The 15,915-nt window shown below is 47.6% G+C and overlaps 3 non-coding genes across 3 annotated transcripts; all 3 read left to right on the top strand.

Annotated features, from left to right (window-relative positions):
* The first annotated feature begins 1,101 nt into the window (after positions 1-1,101).
* On the top strand, positions 1,102-1,173 carry trnad-guc (transfer RNA aspartic acid (anticodon GUC)). The gene has a single exon. It is a non-coding gene; the product is annotated as a tRNA-Asp (tRNA).
* Positions 1,174-3,793: 2,620 nt separating this feature from the next.
* On the top strand, positions 3,794-3,865 carry trnad-guc (transfer RNA aspartic acid (anticodon GUC)). The gene has a single exon. It is a non-coding gene; the product is annotated as a tRNA-Asp (tRNA).
* Positions 3,866-5,138: 1,273 nt separating this feature from the next.
* On the top strand, positions 5,139-5,210 carry trnad-guc (transfer RNA aspartic acid (anticodon GUC)). The gene has a single exon. It is a non-coding gene; the product is annotated as a tRNA-Asp (tRNA).
* Positions 5,211-15,915: the final 10,705 nt, after the last annotated feature.

Genomic DNA, 15,915 nt, shown 5'->3' with positions numbered 1-15,915 from the left:
GACACATTACCTTCTTCATTTCCCACATTTGCCCCTGTAAAAGAAAAACGCTGCCTTCAACATGCGCCATTTGTCGCACACGATATGCACTCGCATAAACGATACAATTCAAAGAGATTTTTCCAACGGTCAACTCAACCAACACAGGCAGGATCGGACAGTGACTCGCAGCTCCTGGTTAGGAACAGTTTCGCCGATACAGATGACCTGCACGCGGCGATATTAAACAACGGCCTTCGAACCGCGATGAAAATATAAAAACTGAACACAAAATGTATAAATTTGATGAACCGGATCATCTCTCAACACGCATCAGCCTCATTCCAAGAAATGTCTTGTAAAGTGACGCATAGTGGACCCTTCTGAACCGTGGTTCCTGAATTTGTCTTTCATGACTTCTTTGCTTCACTACTCTGTCTATTATTACGAAGTAAAGGGGAACGAAATCTCATTGACAGTGTACTGAATATCATAATTGCCCCACGCAGACCCAGTCCCTCAGACACTGTGCCCTGGGCCGATACACTTCTGACACGAATGTAACCATCGTCGACGTGATTCGTGATTTTGGAACCTGCCGATCCCATCTCTCTTCATACTGTGTCGTGATGGTGAACAAGACAGTTTAATTCAATGTGTTTTCTGGGAAAAGCAAAAATACACATCTCCTGATTTGCACAAAAGTCTGATGTATCATGTTGCTTGCTGACTATATAAGTAGTGGCCCTGTTTAGGCAACTGGTTAATTGAAATCATTTTTACTTTACATGGAGCCAAACATAATTTCCGATATAATTTTTGCGGAATCTCATGCCACTGGAACTGATCGCGTGAATATTGCTGCCATTAGCCCGCCTGCAGATGTCAGGGTCTGAAGTGAAGAACCGCCTCAATATTTACAGCTCAATACACGCGGAAGTGTTTGGGTGATCCTGCATCCAGTCTTCCAAAATTAACATGGGACGATCTTCCTTTCCACATGGTATTGAGTTGCCGCGATTTTACTGATTTCACAGACAAATCGAGCATCTTCAGTAAATGGAGTGATTTCAGATGCGCAGAAACCCTCAGTTGGCCAAGCGTGGCTCGCCAAATTGAAGTTCCTCGTTAGTATAGTGGTTAGTATCCCTGCCTGTCCCGCGGGAGACCGGGGTTCAATTCCCCGACGGGGAGAGTGTGTACCTTACCAGAAAAAAATGTGGAATGATTTTTTAGAATTGGTACATCGGCTGTCGAATCCGCCAAGGCACACCGCCCCAGAGATGCAATCAACAGTGCGGAATTGAGACCGCTCATCAAAACCGCCCGCACCAAAATTTCTGTGCAATGCGTGGGTCAGCGAAACGGACACATTACCTTCTTCATTTCCCACACTTGCCCCGTAAAAGAAAAACGCTGCCTTCAACATGCGCCATTTGTCGCACACGATATGCACTCGCAAAAACGATACAATACAAAGAGATTTCTCCAACGGTCAACTCAACCAACTCAGGCAGGATCCGACAGTGACTCGCAGCTACTGGTTAGGAACAGATTCGCCGATACAGATGACCTGCACGCCGCGATATTAAACAACGGCCTTCGAACCGTGATGAAAATGCAAAAACTGGACACAAAATGTATAAATTTGATGAACCGGATCATCTCTCAACACGCATCAGCCTCATTCCAAGAAATGTCTTGTAAAGTGACGCATAGTGGATCCTTCTGAACCGTGGTTCCTGAATTTGTCTTTCATGTCTTCTTTGCTTCACTACTCTGTCTATTATTACGAAGAAAAGGGGAACAAAATCTCATTGACAGTGTACTGAATATCATAATTGCCCCAGGCAGACCCAGTCCCTCAGACACTGTGCCCTGGGCCGACACACATCTGACACGAATGTAACCACCGTCGACGTGATTCGTGATTTTGGAGCCTGCCGATCCCATCTCTCTTCATACTGTGTCGTGATGGTGAACAAGACAGTTTAATTCAATGTGTTTTCTGGGAAAAGCAAAAATACGCATCTCCTCATTTGCACAAAAGTCTGATGTATAATGTTGCTTGCTGACTATATAAGTAGTGGCCCTGTTTAGGCAACTGGTTAATTGAAATCGTTTTTACTTTACATGGAGCCAAACATAATTTCCGATCTAATTTTTGTGGAATCTCATGCCACTGGAACTGATCGCGTGAATATTGCTGCCATTAGCCCGCCTGCAGATGTCAGGGTCTGAAGTGAAGAACCGCCTCAATATTTACAGCTCAATACACGTGGAAGTGTTTGGGTGATCCTGCATCCAGTCTTCCAAAATTAACATGGGACGATCTTCCTTTCCACATGGTATTGAGTTGCCGCGGTTTTACTGATTTCACAGACAAATCGAGCATCTTCAGTAAATGGAGTGATTTCAGAGGCGCAGAAACCCTCAGTTGGCCAAGCGTGGCTCACCAAATTGAAGTTTCTCGTTAGTATAGTGGTTAGTATCCCTGCCTGTCACGCGGGAGACCGGGGTTCAATTCCCCGACGGGGTGAGTGTGTACCTTAACAGAAAAAAATTGGGGATTTTTTTTTAGAATTGGTACATCGGCTGTCAAATCCGCCAAGGCACACCGCCCCAGAGATGCAATCAACAGGGCGGAATTGAGACCGGTCGTCAAAACCGCCCGCACCAATATTTCTGTGCAATGCGTAGGGTCAGCTAAACGGACACATTACCTTCTTCATTTCCCACATTTGACCCTGTAAAAGAAAAACGCTGCCTTCAACATGCGCCATTTGTCGCACACGATATGCACTCGCATAAACGATACAATTCAAAGAGATTTCTCCAACGGTCAACTCAACCAACTCAGGCAGGATCGGACAGTGACTCGCAGCTACTGGTTAAGAACAGATTCGCCGATACAGATGACCTGCACGCGGCGATATTAAACAACGGCCTTCGAACCGCGATGAAAATATAAAAACTGAACACAAAATGTATAAATTTGATGAACCGGATCATCTCTCAACACGCATCAGCCTCATTCCAAGAAATGTCTTGTAAAGTGACGCATAGTGGACCCTTCTGAACCGTGGTTCCTGAATTTGTCTTTCATGACTTCTTTGCTTCACTACTCTGTCTATTATTACGAAGTAAAGGGGAACGAAATCTCATTGACAGTGTACTGAATATCATAATTGCCCCACGCAGACCCAGTCCCTCAGACACTGTGCCCTGGGCCGACACACTTCTGACACGAATGTAACCACCGTCGACGTGATTCGTGATTTTGGAACCTACCGATCCCATCTCTCTTCATACTGTGTCGTGATGGTGAACAAGACAGTTTAATTCAATGTGTTTTCTGGGAAAAGCAAAAATACACATCTCCTGATTTGCACAAAAGTCTGATGTATCATGTTGCTTGCTGACTATATAAGTAGTGGCCCTGTTTAGGAAACTGGTTAATTGAAATCATTTTTACTTTACATGGAGCCAAACATAATTTCCGATATAATTTTTGCGGAATCTCATGCCACTGGAACTGATCGCGTGAATATTGCTGCCATTAGCCCGCCTGCAGATGTCAGGGTCTGAAGTGAAGAACCGCCTCAATATTTACAGCTCAATACACGCGGAAGTGTTTGGATGATCCTGCATCCAGTCTTCCAAAATTAACATGGGACGATCTTCCTTTCCACATGGTATTGAGTTGCCGCGATTTTACTGATTTCACAGACAAATCGAGCATCTTCAGTAAATGGAGTGATTTCAGATGCGCAGAAACCCTCTGTTGGCCAAGCGTGGCTCGCCAAATCGAAGTTCCTCGTTAGTATAGTGGTTAGTATCCCTGCCTGTCCCGCGGGAGACCGGGGTTCAATTCCCCGACGGGGAGAGTGTGTACCTTACCAGAAAAAAATGTGGAATGATTTTTTAGAATTGGTACATCGGCTGTCGAATCCGCCAAGGCACACCGCCCCAGAGATGCAATCAACAGTGCGGAATTGAGACCGCTCATCAAAACCGCCCGCACCAATATTTCTGTGCAATGCGTGGGTCAGCGAAACGGACACATTACCTTCTTCATTTCCCACACTTGCCCCGTAAAAGAAAAACGCTGCCTTCAACATGCGCCATTTGTCGCACACGATATGCACTCGCAAAAACGATACAATACAAAGAGATTTCTCCAACGGTCAACTCAACCAACTCAGGCAGGATCCGACAGTGATTCGCAGCTACTGGTTAGGAACAGATTCGCCGATACAGATGACCTGCACCACGCGATATTAAACAACGGCCTTCGAACCGCGATGAAAATGCAAAAACTGGACACAAAATGTATAAATTTGATGAACCGGATCATCTCTCAACACGCATCAGCCTCATTCCAAGAAATGTCTTGTAAAGTGACGCATAGTGGACCCTTCTGAACCGTGGTTCCTGAATTTGTCTTTCATGTCTCCTTTGCTTCACTACTCTGTCTATTATTACGAAGTAAAGGGGAACAAAATCTCATTGACAGTGTACTGAATATCATAATTGCCCCACGCAGACCCAGTCCCTCAGACACTGTGCCCTGGGCCGACACACTTCTGACACGAATGTAACCATCGTCGACGTGATTCGTGATTTTGGAACCTGCCGATCCCATCTCTCTTCATACTGTGTCTTGATGGTGAACAAGACAGTTTAATTCAATGTATTTTCTGGGAAAAGCAAAAATACACATCTCCTGATTTGCACAAAAGTCTGATGTATAATGTTGCTTGCTGACTATATAAGTAGTGGCCCTCTTTAGGCAACTGGTTAATTGAAATCGTTTTTACTTTACATGGAGCCAAACATAAATTCCGATATAATTTTTGCGGAATCTCATGCCACTGGAACTGATCGCGTGAATATTGCTGCCATTAGCCCGCCTGCAGATGTCAGGGTCTGAAGTGAAGAACCGCCTCAATATTTACAGCTCAATACACGCGGAAGAGTTTGGGTGATCCTGCATCCAGTCTTCCAAAATTAACATGGGACGATCTTCCTTTCCACATGGTATTGAGTTACCGCGATTTTACTGATTTCACAGACAAATCGAGCATCTTCAGTAAATGGAGTGATTTAAGATGCGCAGAAACCCTCAGTTGGCCAAGCGTGTCTCACCAAACCGAAGTTCCTCATTAGTATAGTAGTTAGTATCCCCGCCTGTCACGCGGGAGACCGGGGTTCAATTCCCCGATGGGGAGAGTTTGCACCTTACCAGAAAAAAATTGGGAATGATTTTTTAGAATTGGTACATCGGCTGTCGAATCCGCCAAGGCACACCGCCCCAGAGATGCAATCAACAGTGCGGAATTTAGACCGCTCATCAAAACCGCCCGCACAAATATTTCTGTGCAATGCGTGGGTCATCGAAACAGACGCATTACCTTCTTCATTTCCCATATTTGCCCCTGTAAAAGAAAAACGCTGCCTTCAACATGCGCCATTTGTCGCACACAGTATGCACTCGCAAAAACGATACAATTCAAAGAGATTTCTCCAACGGTCAACTCAACCAACTCGTGAATAATAAGACAATCAAGCAAGATCGGACAGTGACTCGCAGCTACTGGTTGGGAACAGATTCGACGATACAGATGACCTGCACCCGGCGATATTAAACAACGGCCTTCGAACCGCGATGAAAATGCAAAAACTGGACACAAAATGTATAAATTTGATGAACCGGATCATCTCCCAACACGCATCAGCCTCATTCCAAGAAATGTCTTGTAAAATGACGCATAGTGGACCCTTCTGAACCGTGGTTCCTGAATTTGTCTTTCATGTCTTCTTTGCTTCACTACTCTGTCTATTATTACGAAGAAAAGGGGAACAAAATCTCATTGACAGTGTACTGAATATCATAATTGCCCCACGCAGGCCCAGTCCCTCAGACAATGTGCCCTTGGCCGACACACGTCTGACACGAATGTAACCACCGTCGACGTGATTCGTGATTTTGGAACCTGCCGATCCCATCTCTCTTCATACTGTGTCGTGATGGTGAACAAGACAGTTTAATTCAATGTGTTTTCTGGGAAAAGCAAAAAAACACATCTCCTGATTTGCACAAAAGTCTGATGTATAATGTTGCTTGCTGACTATATAAGTAGTGGCCCTGTTTAGGCAACTGGTTAATTGAAATTGCTTTTACTTTACATGGAGCCAAACATACTTTCCGATATAATTTTTGCGGAATCTCATGCTACTGGAACTGATCGCGTGAATATTGCTGCCATTAGCCCGCCTGCAGATGTCAGGGTCTGAAGTGAACAACCGCCTCAATATTTACAGCTCAAAACACGCGGAAGTGTTTGGGTGATCCTGCATCCAGTCTTCCAAAATTAACATGGGACGATCTTCCTTTCCACATGGTATTGAGTTGCCGCGATTTTACTGATTTCACAGACAAATCGAGCATCTTCAGTAAATGGAGTGATTTCAGAGGCGCAGAAACCCTCAGTTGGCCAAGCGTGGCTCACCAATTGGAAGTTTCTCGTTAGTATAGTGGTTAGTATCCCTGCCTGTCACGCGGGAGACCGGGGTTCAATTCCCCGACGGGGTGAGTGTGTACATTAACAGAAAAAAATTGGGGATTATTTTTTAGAATTGGTACATCGGCTGTCAAATCCGCCAAGGCACACCGCCCCAGAGATGCAATCAACAGGGCGGAATTGAGACCGGTCGTCAAAACCGCCCGCACCAATATTTCTGTGCAATGCGTAGGGTCAGCTAAACGGGCACATTACCTTCTTCATTTCCCACATTTGACCCTGTAAAAGAAAAACGCTGCCTTCAACATGCGCCATTTGTCGCACACGATATGCACTCGCATAAACGATACAATTCAAAGACATTTCTCCAACGGTCAACTCAACCAACTCAGGCAGGATCGGACAGTGACTCGCAGCTACTGGTTAAGAACAGATTCGCCGATACAGATGACCTGCACGCGGCGATATTAAACAACGGCCTTCGAACCGCGATGAAAATATAAAAACTGAACACAAAATGTATAAATTTGATGAACCGGATCATCTCTCAACACGCATCAGCCTCATTCCAAGAAATGTCTTGTAAAGTGACGCATAGTGGACCCTTCTGAACCGTGGTTCCTGAATTTGTCTTTCATGTCTTCTTTGCTTCACTACTCTGTCTATTATTACGAAGTAAAGGGGAACGAAATCTCATTGACAGTGTACTGAATATCATAATTGCCCCACGCAGACCCAGTCCCTCAGACACTGTGCCCTGGGCCGATACACTTCTGACACGAATGTAACCATCGTCGACGTGATTCGTGATTTTGGAACCTGCCGATCCCATCTCTCTTCATACTGTGTCGTGATGGTGAACAAGACAGTTTAATTCAATGTGTTTTCTGGGAAAAGCAAAAATACACATCTCCTGATTTGCACAAAAGTCTGATGTATCATGTTGCTTGCTGACTATATAAGTAGTGGCCCTGTTTAGGCAACTGGTTAATTGAAATCATTTTTACTTTACATGGAGCCAAACATAATTTCCGATATAATTTTTGCGGAATATCATGCCACTGGAACTGATCGCGTGAATATTGCTGCCATTAGCCCGCCTGCAGATGTCAGGGTCTGAAGTGAAGAACCGCCTCAATATTTACAGCTCAATACACGCGGAAGTGTTTGGATGATCCTGCATCCAGTCTTCCAAAATTAACATGGGACGATCTTCCTTTCCACATGGTATTGAGTTGCCGCGATTTTACTGATTTCACAGACAAATCGAGCATCTTCAGTAAATGGAGTGATTTCAGATGCGCAGAAACCCTCAGTTGGCCAAGCGTGGCTCGCCAAATCGAAGTTCCTCGTTAGTATCGTGGTTAGTATCCCTGCCTGTCCCGCGGGAGACCGGGGTTCAATTCCCCGACGGGGAGAGTGTGTACCTTACCAGAAAAAAATGTGGAATGATTTTTTAGAATTGGTACATCGGCTGTCGAATCCGCCAAGGCACACCGCCCCAGAGATGCAATCAACAGTGCGGAATTGAGACCGCTCATCAAAACCGCCCGCACCAATATTTCTGTGCAATGCGTGGGTCAGCGAAACGGACACATTACCTTCTTCATTTCCCACACTTGCCCCGTAAAAGAAAAACGCTGCCTTCAACATGCGCCATTTGTCGCACACGATATGCACTCGCAAAAACGATACAATACAAAGAGATTTCTCCAACGGTCAACTCAACCAACTCAGGCAGGATCCGACAGTGATTCGCAGCTACTGGTTAGGAACAGATTCGCCGATGCAGATGACCTGCACCCCGCGATATTAAACAACGGCCTTCGAACCGCGATGAAAATGCAAAAACTGGACACAAAATGTATAAATTTGATGAACCGGATCATCTCTCAACTCGCATCAGCCTCATTCCAAGAAATGTCTTGTAAAGTGACGCATAGTGGACCCTTCTGAACCGTGGTTCCTGAATTTGTCTTTCATGTCTTCTTTGCTTCACTACTCTGTCTATTATTACGAAGTAAAGGGGAACAAAATCTCATTGACAGTGTACTGAATATCATAATTGCCCCACGCAGACCCAGTCCCTCAGACACTGTGCCCTGGGCCGACACACTTCTGACACGAATGTAACCACCGTCGACGTGATTCGTGATTTTGGAACCTGCCGATCCCACCTCTCTTCATACTGTGTCCTGATGGTGAACAAGACAGTTTAATTCAATGTGTTTTCTGGGAAAAGCAAAAATACGCATCTCCTGATTTGCACAAAAGTCTGATGTATAATGTTGCTTGCTGACTATATCAGTAGTGGCCCTGTTTAGGCAACGGGTTAATTGAAATCGTTTTTACTTTACATGGAGCCAAATATAATTTCCGATCTAATTTCTGCGGAATCTCATGCCACTGGAACTGATCGCGTGAATATTGCTGCCATTAGCCCACCTGCAGATGCCAGGGTCTGAAGTGAAGAACCGCCTCAATATTTACAGCTTAATACACGCGGAAGAGTTTGGGTGATCCTGCATCCAGTCTTCCAAAGTTAACATGGGTCGATCTTCATTTCCACATGGTATTGCGTTGCCGCGATTGTACTGATTTCACAGACAAATCGAGCATCTTCAGTAAATGGAGTGATTTCGCTCCTTGTGAAGTTCCTTGTTAGTATAGTGGTTAATATCCCCGCCTGTCACGCGGTAACCGGGGTTCAATTCCCCGACGGGGAGAGCTTGTACCTTACCAGAAAAAAATTGGGAATGATTTTTTAGAATTGGTACATCGGCTGTCGAATCCGCCAAGGCACACCGCCCCAGAGATGCAATCAACAGTGCGGAATTGAGACCGCTCATCAAAACCGCTGTGGTAGTATGTATACCGCAGGCCATTCTACTATCGAGCTGCGGGGGAACAGACACGCTTAATAAAGCCTCATCGACTTCACTCTATTCGTCCCACGGAGTCTTTGTGCGCTACAATTTATTAAGCGTGCCTAAAAAGGACTATGGAGCTCAGGATCATTCCGGAATGCCTGAGGATCAGCCCCCACGCAGTGAATGTGGCAGCAGCCTTCAAGCACTGGCAGACTTGCTTCGAGGCCTACCTCAGAACGGCCACCGGCCAGGTCACAGAAGACCAAAAACTACAGGTCCTGCACTCGAGGGTGAGCACGGAGATCTTCTCCGTCATCGAAGACTCGGAGGATTTCCAGACGGCGTTCGCAGCAACATGTGTCCCATGTTTCATCCCCGACGCCATCTTGGACGGCAACAACGGACCCCACTCCACTACTACAACCACGTCTCGCTTCAATTACGCTCGATCAAGCTCGGCCCCGGACACTCCAGACGACGACCACAACGGTGCTAATAAACGGCCACGAGACACCATGCCTAGTCGACTCCGGGAGCACGGAGAGCTTTATCCACCCCGACACGTTAAGACGCTGTTCCTTGACCACCTACCCCAGCGCACAAAAGATTTCCCTAGCTGCAGGATCCCACTCCGTACAGATCCAAGGATTCTGCATAGTTACCCTAACGGTGCAGGGGAGGGAGTTCAAAAACTACAAACTAAACGTCCTTCCCCAACTCTGCGCCCCCACCTTACTGGGATTAGATTTCCAATGCAATCTACAGAGCCTTACGTTCAAATTCGGCTGCCAAATACCCCCACTCACTATCTGCGGCCTCGCAACCCTCAAGGTGCAACCCCCGTCCTTGTTTGCGAACCTCACCCCGGATTGCAAACCCGTCGCCACTAGGAGCAGACGGTACAGCGCCCAGGACCAGACCTTCATTCGGTCCGAAGTCCAGCGGCTACTAAAGGAGGGCATAATCCAGGCCAGCAATAGTCCCTGGAGAGCGCAGGTGGTAGTAGTGAAGACAGGGGAGAAACAAAGGATGGTCATAGACTATAGCCAGACCATCAATAGGTACACACAACTAGACGCGTACCCTCTCCCCCGCATATCCGACATGGTCAATCGGATTGCCCAATATAAAGTCTTCTCCACCGTGGACCTCAAGTCCGCCTACCATCAGCTCCCTATCCACCCAAGTGACCGCAAGTACACAGCCTTTTAGGCAGACGGGCGATTATACCATTTCCTAAGGGTCCCATTTGGCGTCACAAACGGGGTCTCGGTCTTCCAACGGGAGATGGACCGAATGGTTGACCAACACGGGTTGCGGGCCACATTCCCGTATCTCGACAATGTAACCATCTGCGGCCACGACCAGCAGGACCACGACGCCAACCTCCAAAAATTCCTCCAGACCGCCAAAGCCTTGAACCTCACGTACAACGAGGACAAGTGCGTTTTTAGCACCAATCGGCTAGCCATTCTGGGCTACGTAGTGCGCAATGGGATAATAGGCCCCGACCCCAAACGTATGCGCGCCCTCATGGAATTCCCCCTCCCGCACTGCCCAAAAGCCCTGAAACGCTGCCTGGGGTTCTTTTCATACTACGCCCAGTGGGTCCCCCAGTACGCAGACAAGGCCAGCCCCCTAATACAGACCACGACCTTCCCTCTGTCGACAGAGGCTTGCCAGGCCTTCAGCCGCATCAAAGCGGATATCGCAAAGGCCACGATGCGCGCCATCGACGAGTCCCTCCCCTTCCAGGTCGAGAGCGACGCCTCCGACGTAGCTCTAGCGGCCACCCTTAACCAAGCGGGCAGACCCGTGGCCTTTTTCTCCCGGACCCTCCGCGCCTCAGAAATCCGCCACTCCTCAGTGGAAAAGGAAGCCCAAGCCATAGTGGAAGCTGTGCGACATTGGAGGCATTACCTGGCCGGCAGGAGATTCACTCTCCTCACTGACCAACGGTCGGTAGCCTTCATGTTCGATAATGCACTGCAGGGCAAAATCAAAAACGACAAGATCTTAAGATGGAGGATCGAGCTCTCCACCTTCAACTACGAGATTTTGTATCGTCCCGGAAAGCTGAATGAGCCGTCCGATGCCCTATCCCGCGGCACATGTGCCAACACACAAATTAACCGCCTCCAAACCCTCCACGAGGACCTCTGCCACCCGGGGGTCACTCGGTTTTTCCACTTCATCAAGTCCCGCAACCTCCCATACTCTTTAGAGGAGGTCCGTACAGTCACAAGGGACTGCCACATCTGGGCGGAATGCAAACCGCATTTTTTCAGGCCGGATGGTGCGCACCTGATTAAGGCTTCCCGCCCCTTTGAACGCCTTAGTCTCGATTTCAAAGGGCCCCTCCCCTCCACCGACCGCAACACATATTTTCTTAATGTGATGGACTAATACTCCCGCTTCCCATTCGCCATTCCCTGCTCTGACATGACCGCGGCCACAGTCATTAAAGCCCTGAACACCATCTTCACACTGTTCGGTTGCCCCGCATACGTCCACTCTTTCATGAGTGACGAGCTGCGCCAGTTCCTGCTCAGTAAGGGCATAGCCTCAAGCAGGACGACCAGCTACAACCCCCGGGGGAACAGGCAAGTAGAGAGGGAGAACGGCACGGTCTGGAAGACCGTCCTACTGGCCCTACGGTCCAGGGACCTCCCAGTTTCACGGTGGCAGGAGGTCCTCCCGGACGCTCTCCATTCCATCCGGTCGTTATTATGTACGAGCACTAATCAAATGCCTCATGAGCGTCTCCTTGTCTTCCCTAGGAGGTCCTCCTCTGGAACGTCGCTGCCGACCTGGCTGGCGGCCCCAGGACCCATCTTGCTCCGAAAGCATGTGCGGGCACATAAGGCGGACCCGTTGGTTGAAAGGGTTCACCTCCTCCACGCGAACCCGCAGTACGCTAACGTGGAGTCCCCGACGGCCGACAGGACACGGTCTCCCTGCGGGATCTGGCGCCCGCCGGCAACACACACACCCCCCCGACACCATTCACCCAACCCCCCCTCTTCCTGCCACCGCCGCACCCCACGACCGCCCCCTTCCCAGGAGGATCGGTTCCCCTCCCCTCAGGCCCGACCAAGAATAAAGCCCAAGCTGAAACCGTAAGGCTCCCGGAGACGACAACACCGGTACAAGCACCACCACCACCACGGGGGCCGAGGCGATCGACACGGACGACCAGACCGCCCGACCGACTCGTGGCGTCGATCTAAATCAAAATATAGAATTTTCACAAGAACATTTTGCTTTTCTCCCTATACCCTCTGTAAATAGTTCAAACAGGACAAAAGTGTACATACTGTATTACCATGTGAATGTTTTTTTTTCCTCCCAGGACCAGCCCTGTAAACCCTTACCACCATACGAAGCATCACCCCGCCGGGTTCATTTTTGACAAGGGGTGAATGTGGTAGTATGTATTGGGGGTCATGTGGCACTGGAAGCCCTAATGTTATTGGCTGACAGATCTTGGGTCCTGGTTGGCCGTTGACATCTAGCTCCGCCCTGAAGGCGGAGTATAAGAAGCCGGAGTCCTCCCCCGCAGGCCATTCTACTATCGAGCTGCGGGGGAACAGACACGCTTAATAAAGCCTCATCGATTTCCCTCTATTCGTCTCACGGAGTCTTTGTGCGCTACAACCGCCCGCACCAAAATTTCTGTGCAATGCGTGGGTCAGCGAAACGGACACATTACCTTCTTCATTTCCCACATTTGCCCCTGTAAAAGAAAAACGCTGCCTACAACATGCGCCATTTGTCGCACACGATATGCACTCGCAAAAATGATACAATTCAGAGAGATTTCTCCAACGGTCAACTCAACCAACTCAGGCAGGATCGGACAGTGACCCGCAGCTACTGGTTAGGAACAGATTTGCCGATACAGATGACCTGCACCCCGCGATATTAAACAACGGCCTTCGAACCGCGATGAAAATGCAAAAACTGGACACAAAATGTATAAATTTGATGAACCGGATCATCTCCCAACACGCATCAGCCTCATTCCAAGAAATGTCTTGTAAAGTGACGCATAGTGGACCCTTCTGAACCGTGGTTCCTGAATTTGTCTTTCATGTCTTCTTTGCTTCACTACTCTGTCTATTATTACGAAGTAAAGGGGAACAAAATCTCATTGACAGTGTACTGAATATCATAATTGCCCCACGCAGACCCAGTCCCTCAGACACTGTGCCCTGGGCCGACACACTTCTGACACGAATGTAACCACCGTCGACGTGATTCGTGATTTTGGAACCTGCCGATCCCATCTCTCTTCATACTGTGTCGTGATGGTGAACAAGACAGTTTAATTCAATGTGTTTTCTGGGAAAAGCAAAAATACACATCTCCTGATTTGCACAAAAGTCTGATGTATCATGTTGCTTGCTGACTATATAAGTAGTGGCCCTCTTTAGGCAACTGGTTAATTGAAATCGTTTTTACTTTACATGGAGCCAAATATAATTTCCGATCTAATTTCTGCGGAATCTCATGCCACTGCAACTGATCGCGTGAATATTGCTGCCATTAGCCCGCCTGCAGATGTCAGGGTCTGAAGTGAACAACCGCCTCAATATTTACAGCTCAATACACGCGGAAGTGTTTGGATGATCCTGCATCCAGCCTTCCAAAATTAACATGGGACGATCTTCCTTTCCACATTGTATTGAGTTGCCGCGATTTTACTGATTTCACAGACAAATCGAGCATCTTCAGTTAATTGAGTGATTTCAGAGGCGCAGAAACCCTCAGTTGGCCAAGCGGGGCTCACAAAATCAAAGTTCCTCGTTAGTATAGTGGTTAGTACCCTGCCTGTCACGCGGGCGACCGGGGTTCTATTCCTTGATGGGGAGAGCTTGTACCTTACCAGAAAAAAAATGGGAATTAGTTTTTAGAATTGGTACATCGGCTGTCAAATCCGCCAAGGCACACCGCCCCAGAGATGCAATCAACAGGGCGGAATTGAGACCGCTCATCAAAACCGCCCACACCAATATTTCTGTGCAATGCGTGGGTCAGCGAAACGGGCACATTACCTTCTTCATTTCCCACATTTGCCCCTGTAAAAGAAAAACGCTGCCTTCAACATGCGCCGTTTGTCGCACACGATATGCACTCGCTAAAACGATACAATTCAAAGAGATTTCTCCAACGGTCAACTCAACCAACTCGTGAATAATAAGACAATCAAGCAAGATCGGACAGTGACTCGCAGCTACTGGTTAGGAACAGATTCGCCGATACAGATGACCTGCACCCCGCGATATTAAACAACGGCCTTCGAACCGCGATGAAAATGCAAAAACTGGACATAAAATGTATAAATTTGATGAACCGGATCATCTCTCAACACGCATCAGCCTCATTCCAAGAAATGTCTTGTAAAGTGACGCATAGTGGACCCTTCTGAACCGTGGTTCCTGAATTTGTCTTTCATGTCTTCTTTGCTTCACTACTCTGTCTATTATTACGAAGAAAAGGGGAACGAAATCTCATTGACAGTGTACTGAATATCATAATTGCCCCACGCAGACCCAGTCCCTCAGACACTGTGCGCTGGGCCGACACACTTCTGACACGAATGTAACCACCGTCGACGTGATTCGTGATTTTGGAACCTGCCGATCCCATCTCTCTTCATACTGTGTCGTGATGGTGAACAAGACAGTTTAATTCAATGTGTTTTCTGGGAAAAGCAAAAATACGCATCTCCTGATTTGCACAAAAGACTGATGTATGATGTTGCTTGCTGACTATATAAGTAGTGGCCCTCTTTAGGCAACTGGTTAATTGAAATCGTTTTTACTTTACATGGAGCGAAATATAATTTCCAATCTAATTTCTGCGGAATCTCATGCCACTGGAACTGATCGCGTGAATATTGCTGCCATTAGCCCGCCTGCAGATGTCAGGGTCTGAAGTGAAGAACCGCCTCAATATTTACAGCTCAATACACGCGGAAGAGTTTGGGTGATCCTGCATCCAGTCTTCCAAAATTAACATGGGACGATCTTCCTTTCCACATGGTATTGAGTTGCCGCGATTTTACTGATTTCACAGACAAATCGAGCATCTTCAGTAAATGGAGTGATTTCAGAGGCGCAGAAACCCTCAGTTGGCCAAGCGGGGCTCACAAATTTGAAGTTCCTCGTTAGTATAGTGGTTCGTATCCCCGCCTGTCACGTGGGAGACCGGGGTTCAATTCCCCGATGGGAAGAGTTTGTACTTCAACAGAAAAAATTTGGGAATTATTTTTTAGAATTGGTACATCGGCTGTCGAATCCGCCAAGGCACACCGCCCCAGGGATGCAATCAACAGGGCGGAATTGAGGCCGCTCATCAAAACCGCTGGCACCAATATTTCTGTGCAATGCGTGGGTCAGCGAAACGGGCACATTACCTTCTTCATTTCCACATTTGCCCCTGTAAAAGAAAAACGCTGCCTTCAACATGCGCCATTTGTCGCACACGATATGCACTCGCAAAAACGATACAATTCAAAGAGATTTCTCCAACGGTCA

Source organism: Scyliorhinus torazame, chromosome 25, assembly GCF_047496885.1.
Source record: "Scyliorhinus torazame isolate Kashiwa2021f chromosome 25, sScyTor2.1, whole genome shotgun sequence".
Classification (NCBI taxonomy): Eukaryota; Metazoa; Chordata; class Chondrichthyes; order Carcharhiniformes; family Scyliorhinidae; genus Scyliorhinus; species Scyliorhinus torazame.
This window is presented reverse-complemented; position numbering and strand designations above follow the sequence as displayed.